Source organism: Hemicordylus capensis, chromosome 3 (assembly GCF_027244095.1).
Source record: "Hemicordylus capensis ecotype Gifberg chromosome 3, rHemCap1.1.pri, whole genome shotgun sequence".
In the NCBI taxonomy this organism is placed as follows: domain Eukaryota; kingdom Metazoa; phylum Chordata; class Lepidosauria; order Squamata; family Cordylidae; genus Hemicordylus; species Hemicordylus capensis.
In genome coordinates this window covers 217,592,389-217,605,894 of record NC_069659.1, presented here as the reverse complement: position 1 = coordinate 217,605,894, position 13,506 = coordinate 217,592,389, and the positions used below count along the sequence as shown (strand labels likewise).

At 44.6% G+C, this 13,506-nt stretch overlaps 1 protein-coding gene across 3 annotated transcripts in view; it reads right to left on the bottom strand.

Moving 5' to 3' along the window:
* NRG3 (neuregulin 3) overlaps positions 1–13,506 on the bottom strand; it is a 1,024,900-nt gene that overhangs the window by 149,911 nt on the left and 861,483 nt on the right. The gene's annotated exons all lie outside the window — the stretch shown is intronic.

Genomic DNA, 13,506 nt, shown 5'->3' with positions numbered 1-13,506 from the left:
CAATAAAACTTGCATTGAGGGGATGGAAGAATGTTTGGACATGACACACAGGGCCATCAGCATGAGATCACAATGGCCAGTCTGTCTCCTCCAGGCAGGCAGTGTCAGTATGAGATCATGATGGCCACTCTCTCTCTCTCTCCTTCAGGCAGATTGTGGTATCCTCCTGAGCTTACAGTGGCCAGTCTCTCTCCTCCAGGCAGTCACAATGGCCAGTCTCTCTCCTTCAGGTGGCAATCACAATGGGGGAACAGAGAATGGTTAGTCCCTCTTTCTCTTTGTCTCTCTCACTGAAGCAAGCAGCAGTGTGTGGGCACAATGTTTTTCTCTCTTGCCCACTGGCAGGCAGAAGCAAGTGCATGTGAGCACAGTGTCTTTTTCACTGAGTTCAGCATTGTATGAGTATGTGGGAGACATTTCTTTTTCTCTTACTGAATCAGGCAGCATCCATACATTGACCACAATGCAACTATCTCTTATTTGTTCATCTCTTGTGGCCAATTCACTGCTTCACAATGCAGGTAGGAGATACCATTTTTTAAAGTTCCTCCTGATTTATTTTTTTAAAAAAACATCCCCACAAGAAGAAAGCTAATGCATCAGGGAGAAAGGTTTTAGTGGAGCCCTCTTCTGCTGTACTAATTTTCTGCTTCCAGGGAGTTGGTTTTGTTTTGCTTTATATAGGAGGGCACCTGGTGAAGATGATTTTATTTAGGTAATCTTTTAGATCAGTAAGCTAGATTGTTTTGGTTTTATATCTCTGTCTGTGTTTTTATCTTGTATTTTATCTAGCATTTTAAAATCATGTATAGGCATGTTTACTATTGTTTCATTGCTAATTTTTACTTTGTATGCGGCCCTGGGACTTTTGTTAAGCTGCGAGATGCTATTTATTTATTTAGTTAGTTGTGCTTTTTAACATCTACATGTAAATGTTGAGTGAGATCATCAGGAGATTTGGAGCAAAGAGCCCTTAAGACATATTTTTTAAAGCCAGGCTTTTAGTAATATATTAATGTTTTTAATTTTTAATTGCTGTAATTTCTGAATGTGTTAATTTTTTAATTGCTGTTTAATAGTTGGTTTTATTTTGTTTTTACTGTGTTTATTTTTGTGAACCGCCTAGAGCCTTTGGAGTCAGGTGGTATATAAATAAAATAAAATAAATTGATTAATTGATTGATTGATTGAATGAAATGATTTCCCACTAGCATCTGAAGCGACACAGTCATCTGAGGATTCTGCTAACTCATTCCCACATATTCTCCTACATGTGTAGACTTCTATAGAAACATTCTGTGCCTCAGCCAAGACAGCCTGAGAGCAAAGATGACCTCAACTGTGCAAAAGTACTGCTTGCTGAACAACAAGGGCGGTCTACAGGGCCAATTTAAATGTGATTGCTGTGTGCCAGCTGTCAAAAAATATGTATCCACCGAGGCATATCACACAGTGGTATCATATTGAAAGCCTTTTAATTTGTATCTTGGCCCATGAACATATATACTCAAGCAACTCATCCATCTCTTTTTGCAGGTTACAGAATATTTAAGTGGGGCCTACTCACATAGTAATTTATGCACTAAAGCCCCCAAATTTATAATGATTATATGCAGGGTGGGGAAGGGGGTACAAGTCCAAAGCTCATTTCCACACTGTCACACAGATAACCTACCTACATGCTATATGAAATTACAGAACATGCTCTTTAAAGTGCCACTCGCCAAATTAACACAGCTTCTCCCTGTTTGTTAGATGCTTTATAATGGCAGTCTGTGTGAGATTGAGTGAATATCCACAAGAGCTCACTTTAAGCTGCATTACTTGTTGCAAAGTATGTGGGTTGCAGCCAAATTAACTCTAAGAATTTGTGAGGTTTTTTTGTATCAACAGCTATTAGTAAGCATCAACACCAAATGTTATAGGCACATTAATAATACAAAATGGCTTAAACACCTTCTTGGAATGATTACTAACAGTAATCTGAAAATGTGGTTCTGAGGGTGTGAAATGTAGGAGGTACTGTTAACCAGCTAGTTCTGCAATTCCTCATATTTTAAAATAAGCATAAATTTGAAAGAGGTTGCTTCTGTTCTCTCTCTCTCTTTTTCTCTCACACACACCTTCCTCTTTTTGACATTGAAACAGATTTGTGTGGAGTTCTTGGGCATAAGCAGGAACCATTAAGCTTTTCTGAGGTTTCTACATCTTTCAGGTTTGTCTCCTCTCTTGCTGAAGTCAACAAGAATTTGAGCACAAAATTCAGGCAAAGCAAGACCAAGGTAAAAGTGATCTCTTTGAAGCAATTGTTCTCAAACTCTGGAGTAGGTGAGAGACAAGGTTCCAGGGAGGAAGAGGATTCTGCAGCAGACAGAGCCGGAAATACTTTAAGCACCACAGCTGTTTGAATAACCATATGTAGCAAGTATTCATTGATGGCTCCATGTTATCCTGCAGGGATGTATCAAATATTGTGCAACAAGGCTTTGGGCTCCCCAACATTCTCATTTATGGCTTGCAGGAGAGACTACAACTACAACTACTACACTGCTTTTCAACACAAGTTCTCCAAGTGGTTTACATAGAAATAAATAAATAAATGCGGGGATGCTTACCAAATTTCCAGATGTACAGTGGGGGGTGGGATAGTTAACATCTTAGAAGACACTGAGCTGGGTCTCATGAACAGTGAGACCCGGTTTAGCAGGGTGAGTGGGGAGAGTGGGCTAAGCCTGCTCTCCCTGCACACAAGCAGGGAGGGAGCCATGGGCGGCCGGATTGGCCACCCACACGATTGCCGGCTCCTTGACGGAGCCGGAGGGGGCTGGGGAGTTTGAGGGCTGCGCGGCGAGTGCATAGGGCATACTGGGGAGACCCCTGGAGCCAGGAGGCAGCTTTTCGCCTCCCCTCCGGGGGTCTCCTCATGAGTAGCCACAGTGCGGAGCTACTCACAATTGGAAAGCCCGGGTTTGCGGAGCACTCACTCCGCAAACCAGGGCTAAGGGGAGGGCTAAAAAAGCGGGCTAGCTGCTTGTAAGCCACTGGGCTCGCCTGCGAGCCCAGTGGTTTACACAATCAGCCAAAATTGGGCTAGGCTCTCCGATTTTTGCTGATCGTGAGAATAGACCCAGAGTCAATATTTAATCTAATCTGGGCAGGCTTGAATACTGGACCAAAGCCAACAGGGTGAAGTTTGATGGGAGATAAATGCAAAGTCCTGCATCTGGACAAGAAAAATCTATTGTACATGAAGAGGGAGACCTGGCTTGGCAGCAGTACTTGTGAAAAATACCGAGGGGGTTGTTCACATGGACAGTGGAAACCGGGCTAAGGGAGCCCAGCCCGGTTTCTATTGCACATGAGAACTGCCGGGAGCCACGGGGCTCCTGACAGTAGCAAATCCTCTTGGGTAGTCCACCGCTTAACCCAGGTTTTAGCACAGGAATGCCTGAAAAGTGGGTTAATGGATCGTGTGTAGCTGTGGCACACCTCTGCACCACAACGACTCTTGAGTAGTCTCCTGACTGGGAGGCTACAACAAGCCTCCTGGCATTGGGAGGCTCTTCAAAGGGCACCGAACACTCACATGGTGCCTTATGGGACTCCTGGGTGCCAGGGGGTCCCCGAATCCTGCTGCCCCAATGGGCTCTGTGATGAAGCTGGTAATAATCTGGGCGGCTGATCCGGCCGCCCAGAGAAGGCTCCCTGATTGTCTGTGAGTAGAGTGGGTCGAACCTGTTCTCCTCACAAACCCGGCTCTACACATGGATCATATGTAGAGCCTTAAGATGTCTTAGTGGTCAACACGCTGGACACGAACTGAACATGAAGCCTAGTGTTCAGATTATGCGAAGTAGTTATACCACTCTATTCTGCACAGATTAGACCTCACTTGGAATATTTATTTATTTATTTATTTATTTATTTAACATATTTTATACAGCCCAAAACTTATGTCTCTGGGTGGTTTACAATAAATCAAAATAAATAAAATTAAAACGTTAATTAAAATAAATGACAGCAAAAAGTTAAAACATTACAACAATTTAAAAATTTAAAATAATGTTTTAAAACAATGTTAAAATGATTAAAACAGTATTTAATTAAAAGCATAGATGAACTGATGCATCTTTAAAGATTTTTTAAAATTGTCAAAGATGGGGAGGCTCTTATTTCAGCAGGGAGTGCATTCCAAAGCTTCGGGGCAGCAGCAGAGAAGGCCCGTCCGGAATCGTGGCTAACATACCACGTAGCAAGTTGCCTGTCTAAGCGACAAATGAGCTCACTGCTTGTGAGCCCCTTTAAATCCTGCTGGTGTGGCTTACAAACATAGGAAGGACTCATGGCTACTAAGAAGTATGTCGTGTTCCTGCTGCTACCCCCATTATTCACAATGGGAGTAGCAGTGGGAGCACGAGGATGCACCCCTTAGTAGGTATGGGGCTTCCCCACCTTTGCAAGCTGCTTCAGTGGGGTTTAAAAGAGACTGGAATCTTAGGGGTTTGTTGCACAGTATGCAAGCCATTTTGCCCCATTCTGGGCCACACATTTTAAAAAGGCATTGGTAAATTGGAGTGAGCTCAGAGGAGGGCAATAAAAAAGGTGGGGTGGGGTCTGGGAACCAAGTCTTATGAGGAATAGTTGAAGGAGCTAGGTATGATTAGTATGGAGAAAAGAAGACTAAGGGAAGCTGTCTCCAAATATCTGAACTGAAGGGCTATTACATAGGAGTGGACTTGTTCTCTGTTTCTCCTGAGGACAGGACTAGAACCAGTGTGTTGACACTGCATGGAAGCAGATTCAGACCGGACATTAGGAAGAATGAGCTAACTGTAAGAGTTGCTAACTATCTGTTTGGGAATGGAGTTTGAGATGCCCTCATAGGTGTCATGTTTTGCCTGCTCTGGGGCCCTGCACATTGCTGCCCCTTGTGGCAGCCTGCTATATTGCAACAGATTCCCAGGCTTCTGAAGCCCTGACAGCCTCCTGCTATCCTTTGGAATCATTCATTGGCTCTTTACTTTAGCAGGAAGAGGCTTCCTGTCTGAAGCTACACTTGCCTCAGTATCAAGGTTCTCCTGATCTTGTGTGCATCGCTAAGATATCTCTCCTGGCTACTCAATGTGACCCTTGGCCTGTTGTGACTCCTACTACATGTTTGGTCTCTCTGGCTCCTGATGGATAAATGATTGAATTATAAACAACTTTACTTGTTAGCTGCTACATAACAAATTGGTTTCTGGGCAGCTCAAAATAAATAAGACAATGGTTAAAAAAAACCCCCAACAAAAATACATAAAACAAGACAAACAAATTACAATATGAAATAGCAAATGCAAAATACAATAAAAATATTTTAAAATCAAATTTTTAAGGCCTGAGTGAACAGAAAGGTCTTCACCTGGTATCTAAAAGAACAAAGTGAAAATGCAAAGTGAGTCTCACTGGGGAGCCTCACTGGGGTGCCACCACAGAAAAGTCCCTCCCACCTCATTTGGCTGGGTTACTGGAAACAAGGCTTACAAAGATCTGAAGTTTTGAGCCAGGACACATGGGGCAAGACTCTCTCTCAGGTAACCTGGTCCCAAGCCATTTAGGGCTTAAAATGTTAAAACCAGCACTTTGAATTGGGTCTGGAAATGGACTAGGAGCCAGAGCAGCTGACGAAGCACTGCCATGATATGACCAAAATGCCCAGCGCCCCAGTTAATAATCTTGCAGCCCTAATTTGAACCAACTGCAGTTTCCAGTCCATTTTCAAAGGCAGCCCCACATACGACACAGTATTGCAGTAATCTAAGCAAGAGGTTACAAGAGCATGGGTAACTGTGGCCAAGCTATCGCCATCTAGGAGGTAATGTCTCAGCTAGTGTATCAGCCGAAGCTGACAGAAGGTGCTCTGAGTCACAGAGGCTACTTGCATTTCTAGTGGTAATGCTGGATCAATGAGCACCCCAAGACTGTAAACCTGGTCCAGTTTTGACTCTTGGCTTCTGTCTTGACCCCCGGACTAGAGGGAGAAATATTGCTTAAAGCAAGGGAAAGAGGGATTTATAGATGAAACATAAGTATTTTCTACCACATACTCAGTAGGTGAGGCTTACGGGGGAAACACATATACGCATATATCACAATAGCATGTGATATTATGATAACTGTGGGGCATTCTCTAACACATACTCAGTATAAGGAGTGGGTGAGGCTTAAGAAAAAAACATATATACTGTGCTATTGCATATATTGCAACAGCACATAATACTATAACTGTGGCGCTTTTAGAACAGCTAGGTCTCTACAGCCCTCGCCTGTCTTTCCCCCTCTTTTTTATTTCAGCACCAAAGAGGGCATATTATTAGTATTAATAGATCAGCAATAATAGCACACATAGGTGAGAGATTAGCTTGGCCTGAGCACGGCTGCAGAACTATAAAAGAGCAGTATAGCCTCTGAACTATAATTTCAGATCTCTGCAAAAGTCAGAGCCTTATTTTCTATATCTATTCCATTTTCCACACAAGGTCAAGCTCCATGGTTCTGTTCAAGCTCATCTTATAACAAAAGGTCTACATTCATAACTTCTAGATCAACTCTCAACTTTTGGTTGTTCCATCAATAGTATCAAACTAGGTGTGTAAAGGAAGCATATAGCCCACCACAAAATTAATATTCATCTACATCAAAGGATGTACTCTGCTTGGGTACAGAAAGTAAAAACCCACAATCTCATATACTTATCAGGTGATATGAAACAGAGGCGTAACTAGGGAAAACGGTGCCCGGGGCAAGCACTGAAATTGCGCCCCCCCCTGCCGCCCCCCCCCCCAACATACATCTGACTGACACACATGTTTCAGAAAACTTTTATTTTAAAAATTTAGAAAATTACAAAAATTACCAAAAATTTCAAAATGCACTACATACTTAGGTTTTTCCTCACAACAACCCTGTGAAGTTGGCTTGTATCTCAAACATCAGAATTATGATGTAATGATGATTATTATGATTATGATGCCCCTCCCTTACGGCGCCCAGTGCTGGATGAGCAATGCCAATGGGGGCGCGCGCGCCGGGACCGTGGGAGGGGGACTGCTCTGCAAAAATAAAATAAAATAAAAAAAATAATAATAATATTTTTTTTCGGGAAATTGGCGGGGGCACTTTTTGGTGCCCCCTGCCAAGTGGCGCCCAGGGCACGTGCCCCCTGCCCCCCCTATAGTTACGCCTATGATATGAAAGGTCAAGGAATAAGGGAAAGGTTAAGAAATAAGGGTTCTAGTCACCCAATATCCCTATAAGGAAGTAAAGTTCAAAGGTAACATGTTCATTGTGGAAGATGAAGTATAAGAATACTTGAGCAAGATTGGGAGGTGTTGCCAGTTCTGCAAAGAAAGCTCCATGTTAACTCTCCAAGACCAGGTAACCCAGCTAGCTGAAATTAATGTATTCATCTTGACTGGCGATAAGCATAATACTTTTATATTGTTAATTGAATATTTGTGTCTAGACATTTTTTCTATGGGTTGACAAGACAAGTAGTTCTGGGGAGCCTAGCTATCAATTTAATGCCCTGCTGCTGAGGACAATGGCCAAGTCCTGGTAAGTGATGGTGAATGTTTCTAACAGGTGGTAAAAATTTCTTACCATGATGACTTGGTTTGACCCTCTACATGCTCCTAACAATTATCTCAGTCCTTGATCCCTGCTTCCTGGATTGACCCTCCACCCCTTATTTGTCCACCTGGCTGGCCCTGTGTTCCTGACACTCTCTGTCCCAGCTTTTGGACTCATACCTCCAGGTACTGCTGCACATGGCCTAGCTGCTCTGACAACAGGCTACAGTCAAAGAGGGCAGGGAGCAGCATCAACTCCTACCCCAATGGTTTCCTTGGATGCTCTCTTTTGCTTGCTCCATTGTAAATGGATGGCTGCCATTCTTTCCCATGGGTGTATGTAGAACTCTGCATTCAGGGAGCAGATTGGCTTATTCTGGACATTTCTGCTGATATTTATCATTGTGAAAATACTCTATTTGTATTTTCTCTCAATTTTCTCTCCATTTTGTAATTACAGTGCCTTTTTTAGTTATGTCTGGTCAATCATTGAGAGCCAATGTGGTGTAGTGGATAGAGAGTCAGACTTGGATTGGGGAGATGTAGCCTCAAATCCCTGTTCAGTCATATGTCTTGTCCTGTTATCCCATGGGAATCCATGAGGTGAGGCAAGTCTAGCTGAGGCCAGTCTGCATGACCTCAGAGAGCTCCAAAAGAGCAAGTTGATTGAGTCACAGCTTCAACGGAGCCTCTTCATGTCTCTTGACCCTGATTACCTCTCTCAGGCTCTACCCTTCTATTACAGAATATGGAAGTTTAAAGGGGCAGCCTCCAGACCTGGAAGCAGAGCACCACACCATTTCTTAAACACCTCTCACTTGAGCAGGCATTGAAGGGTGAGGAGAATCTGACTAGTCTGGAGGACCTTATTTGGGTGCCCAGAGGTCCTCATTGCCCAGTTCATCCTTACCTCTGAGACCTAGTCCTGCAGCTGGTGTGATGATGATGATGATGATGATGATGATGATGATGATGATGATGATGATTTGCTTGGCTTTTCCTCTTCAAGAAATGAATATTGGCTATTTCTCATGGTTGAAGTCAGGGTCATGATGTCATGAAATTCACATGGTAACCTTGGGTCAATCACTCTCAATCTAATTGCCTCACAGAGTTATTGTGATGATAGAATGGCAAAAAACCCCTATATCTCTGGTTCTGAGGAAGGGTGGGATACAAACATCTTTATATATATTTATCTTAGGCGTACCCATCGCAAACAGCTGATGATAGTGACGGGGATGGCCAGGGGAAAGAAAATGGTGGCTGGCTGGCCGAAGAAAATGCTGGCCAGAAAGCAGCCAGAAAGGCAGGCAGCCAGAAAGCGGTGGGTGGGTGGGAGAAGAAGCCAATGGCCAGCTAGAAAGTGGTGGACCCAGGCAGCCAGAAAGTGGCCGGGGCGGGGGGAGGGAAGCTGCCAGCCAGCCAACCAGCAAGATAGTGGCGGGGGCGGGCAACCAGAAAGCGGCTGGCAGACGGGAGAAGAAGCCATCAGCCAGCTGGTCAGCTAGCCAAAAAGCGGCGGGGGTAAGCGGGTGGCCAGAAACTAGCTGGTGGGCAGGAGAAGAAGCTGCCAGCTGGCTGGCCAGAAAGCAGCAGGGGAGGAAGTGGGAGAGGGAGAAATAAAAAGGCGGCAGTGGGCAGGCCAGTGGGGAAAGAAGGCAGCGGCAGATGGGTGGGCTGGCGGCACAGATGCTCTGCACCTGGCCCAGCTAGTAAGTAAATAATAGACCTTCATTTAATCATCATACCTGATTAGATTATTTAAACCCCATCCTTCTATGAGTACTCTCATCCTTCCAAGATGGCTTAAAACCCATTTTTGCTGAATGAAGGTAATGGATAAAGAAAAGGCCAATGTGGAAACAAAGATGCCATTGTTATGACTTCATTAATATCCCATGGATCTACATCTTATAGTAAGTAAACTGTTCTTTTGTTTCTCTAAAGCCGATTAACTGACTTAACATTGGTGTATTCATTTTCTAAGCATTCATATTTTATGAACTAGGCAATTTAACTCACATTGCAACCCCAGTTTTTCAACAGTTGTATCATTTGCAGTGACAAGAGGAGCCATTCTAACTGCAAATGAGCAACACTTCAAAACGGCCCTCTCAACATTACAGTAAGTCTGAGCTGATTTGTTCTTCAGGAATGACTCCTAGTTACTGCACTTCATGGCTAATATTCATCATCTCAATAACAACACTAGTCCAACCAATGGACTGAATTTATGGAAATGCAAATGAAGGAGAAACAAAGGCATGGGAGCACAACACACAAATTGGAGAAACAGAAAATACATTTAAAAGGATGGGGAGTCTAAGAAGGAGGGATGCGACTGCCTAATTCATGTATGCACATATTTCTATGCCACATGCATATATAGCACACATTCTCCAAAGAGCTCAAGATCACATATAGGGAAATCTCTAGTTTTATCCTTACAAGAATTTTGTGTGATAGATTTGGTACAGAGATTCCTTGCTCAAGGCAACACGGGGGCTTCATGGCTGAGTGGGGAATTTGGATTCCCACATCCATCTAGCCCAGCATTTCCCAAACTATTGACGTTTGGGACACAAGCTTCTTTTCCAGATTAAAAGTGGAGGCTAACTTCCCTCTTACTTCAAAAGATACACACACAGTATATTTCCTTGATTAACTCACAGAACAATGGTGAGGCAATCCAGGGAGTCAACTGGAACCTGAACCCAAAAGCTAGCTCTGAAAGGGGGAAAGGAGGTTTTGTCATTACCCAATGGCAGCCGCTGGTCACTGGAGCAGCAGGGGCAGAGAGTAGAAGAGAAGGGATAACAGTCATAATCTATGTCCTATAATAGTTGCTAGCAGAGGTGCTCTTACCCTTGGACCTTGAGGACCTGGTCCATGACCTCCAAGGTCCGGGGGGGGGGGCTCCTGACACCACACCACCCCACACCCACCCCTGCCCTGTGGTGCTGAAAACATCAAGAATTCTAACCGTCATGTGTCAGGCATGTCACTTGATACTCATGGCTCCCAGTATTTCCAGTGGTCCTTCAAGAAGTACCTATTGTTATCAGGGGGTATGCTTGTCATTTATTTTTGTACATCCCAGCTAATAATCCCTTGGGGGCTTACTCCACCCCCCGAGTTTCTGGGAACATAAAGCACTCTATTCATCGCCAACACTTTTCCACATCAGGCTGAGCTGCACAACTGTCTGCAGCTAGACAGGCCGTTGAGCCTAAGTTTCTGAGTATTTTCTTATAACAAGCACACAGCAAAATCTCCACACAGAAATACTACTAGCTAAGCAAGACTGGGAGAAAAGAAAAGAAAAGAAAAGAAAAGAAAAGAAAAGATTCCAGTGGGCAAGAAAAAAGGAGAAAGGGAGTGGCTGGGAGGTGGGGAATGAAAGAAGAAAGAAGAAAATCCCACTGGGTAAAGGGAAGGGAAAGGGGGTTCGGGGAGATACAAGGAAAAAGAAAAAAAAGTAAACCTCACTCAGCAACAAAAGGGAAAGTGGGTACCTGGAGTGGGAAGAAAAAGAAAAGAAAGCACTGGGCAGGAACAGTCAGTCAGTAAGGACAAAAGGGGAGCATCTAAACAAACACATGTACTTGTTAAGGAGGAGGAAAACTCATAGCTTAATCAGAAAAGAGAGAACCATTTTCTCTGATGAGTAGACAGATTACTAGGGGTGTGCAATTCGGGTTTTCGGTGATTCGGTTCTGGACCTGAACCGAATCACCCTGTTCTGTTCTGTGCCTGAATATGGGCTTCCCGAATCACCCCTGATTCGGTTCGGATTCAGATTAAATCCGAATCTGAATCCGAATCGATTCGGGTAAAAAAAATGGGTCCCAGGGGCAAAATAGTGGGGTAGGGTGGTAGTGCCCAATGGGTGGAGGCTACCACCCATGTTTCAGGGGAATTGGGCAACGGGCTGATTTTTGGGGAATTTTTGAAGTTTTAGTGTCTTTGGGGCAGATCAGGGGCATAGCGTGGGATCTGGGCAAAAAGAGTGGGGTGGGGTGGTAGTTCCTAATGGGTGGAGGCTACCACCCCAATTTCAGAGTGATTGGGCAGAGGGCTGGTTTTTGGGGAATTGTTGAAGTTTACGCGTCTTTAAGGTTTTTCTCTCATAAAGAAGCATTGAGGTGTCAGCAAATGTATAGCTTCACGTGGGGGGCAAAGGGGTGGCCTAGAGCAGTGTGGGGTTGGTGGTTGTGCCAGGTAGGGGCAAGGAAGCTACCTGAATTTTTTCAAAGGATTTGGGCAGAGGGCTGATTTTTGGTAAATTGTTGAAGATTACGTGTCTTTAAGCTTTTTCCTCATAGGGTATACATGGAGCTTTCAGCAGCCCCATAAGTGCACTTGGGGGGTACTGGGGTGACCCAGAGCGAGTGGTAGTGTAGTGCACATAGGGTGTGCACATAGAGGTATTCTGAGTGTGGATTCTATGATAGCAAATGAGATTTTCAATGAAACACCTTGAATCCACTCTAATTTGGGACTCAAAATCTGGGACCCAAAATTCGAGCAGACATCACCTTTTTGCACTGAAATCAATGGAGGCAAAAAGGCGGGAAATTCAAAGAGACGTCATCCCGAATCACCCAAATTTTTCGGGCACAAATCAGGGGTGATTCGGCTCAGGCCTGAAAAATATCAGGGGGCATCGGGGGTGATTCGGTTCGGCCCCGAATCACCCGAAATTGCTAGTTTCGGGCACAGATCTATCTGTGCCCGAAACGTTTTGCACATCCCTTCAACCTCTCCTCTACGCTGCTGGAGCCTTGTCTCTCCCATGATTGACCAGAATGGGTGCCAGTCAAGCTATCCTGTCTTCTGATTGTTTGGAGGCTTCCCTAAGCATTGCCCACATTCCCAAGAAATTTTTTTTATTAATGTGCTTGCAAAAGGGAAGGAAAACAACAACTTGAAAACTTTAGGATTTCAACTTCAAATGTTATTCATCTTACTGAATTTTACTATCTATTTAATTCTCTAGGGCACACCCATGGCTAATACCATGTGTGGCCATTCTCGCGAGAGTTCACAAGCAGGAACACGGTGATTGGGCATTAGAGATTCCATATGCAGATAGGAAGGAGGGGCCTGTGAGAGCAGAAACACCATGGTGATCGGGCAGTGGGGATTCCATATGCAGATGGGGGGAGGAGCCTGTGGCACCATGGTGACTGAGCAGTGGGGATTCCATATGCAGATAGAGGGGAGGAGCCTGTGATGGTTAAGGACAATTGGAATGCAACTGTTATTGGTCAGAAGATGTTTTTGATTGTAGAGGAGAGGAATAGATAGATAGATAGATAGATAGATAGATAGTGGGCAGGGGTCTGCAAAGAGAGGGGCTGTTAGGGAGGAAAGAGCCCCTTCAGGAAAGGAGGCTGCTGTTGTGTTAGATGAGGAAACAAGATCTGTTAACTCAAAAAGGGAGAGAGAAGGGAAGAAAAGAAAAAGGGAGGGGAAGAAGGGCAGAGAAGAAGAGCAAGTAGAGAGAAAGAGAGAAAAAGAAGGGAGGGGGAGAGAGAAAGAAAGAAGGGTGAGGGACGGGCCCGAGCCTGTCAGCAGCCTGACCAGCCATGGTGGCCATGATGGCACCTATTGGCAGCAAGGAAGGGCCCAGTCAACCATCGCTGCTGTTTGGGACTACTGAGACTATTGGCAGAGGGAGACAGGCAGGCAAGGGACAGGCCCGGGCCTGTAAGCAGCCTGAGTAGAACGAGTGGCCATGGCGGTGGCAGCACCAAGGAAGGGTATGGTCAAGTGCTGCTGCTCCTGTGGGGAAGAGCAGGAACAGGGTGAGGAAGTCTCTGGGGATAGGGTGGTTGCAGGTTGGCCAATAGATGCCAGCAACCAAGAGGGGTGAGGGGGATGGAGTAAA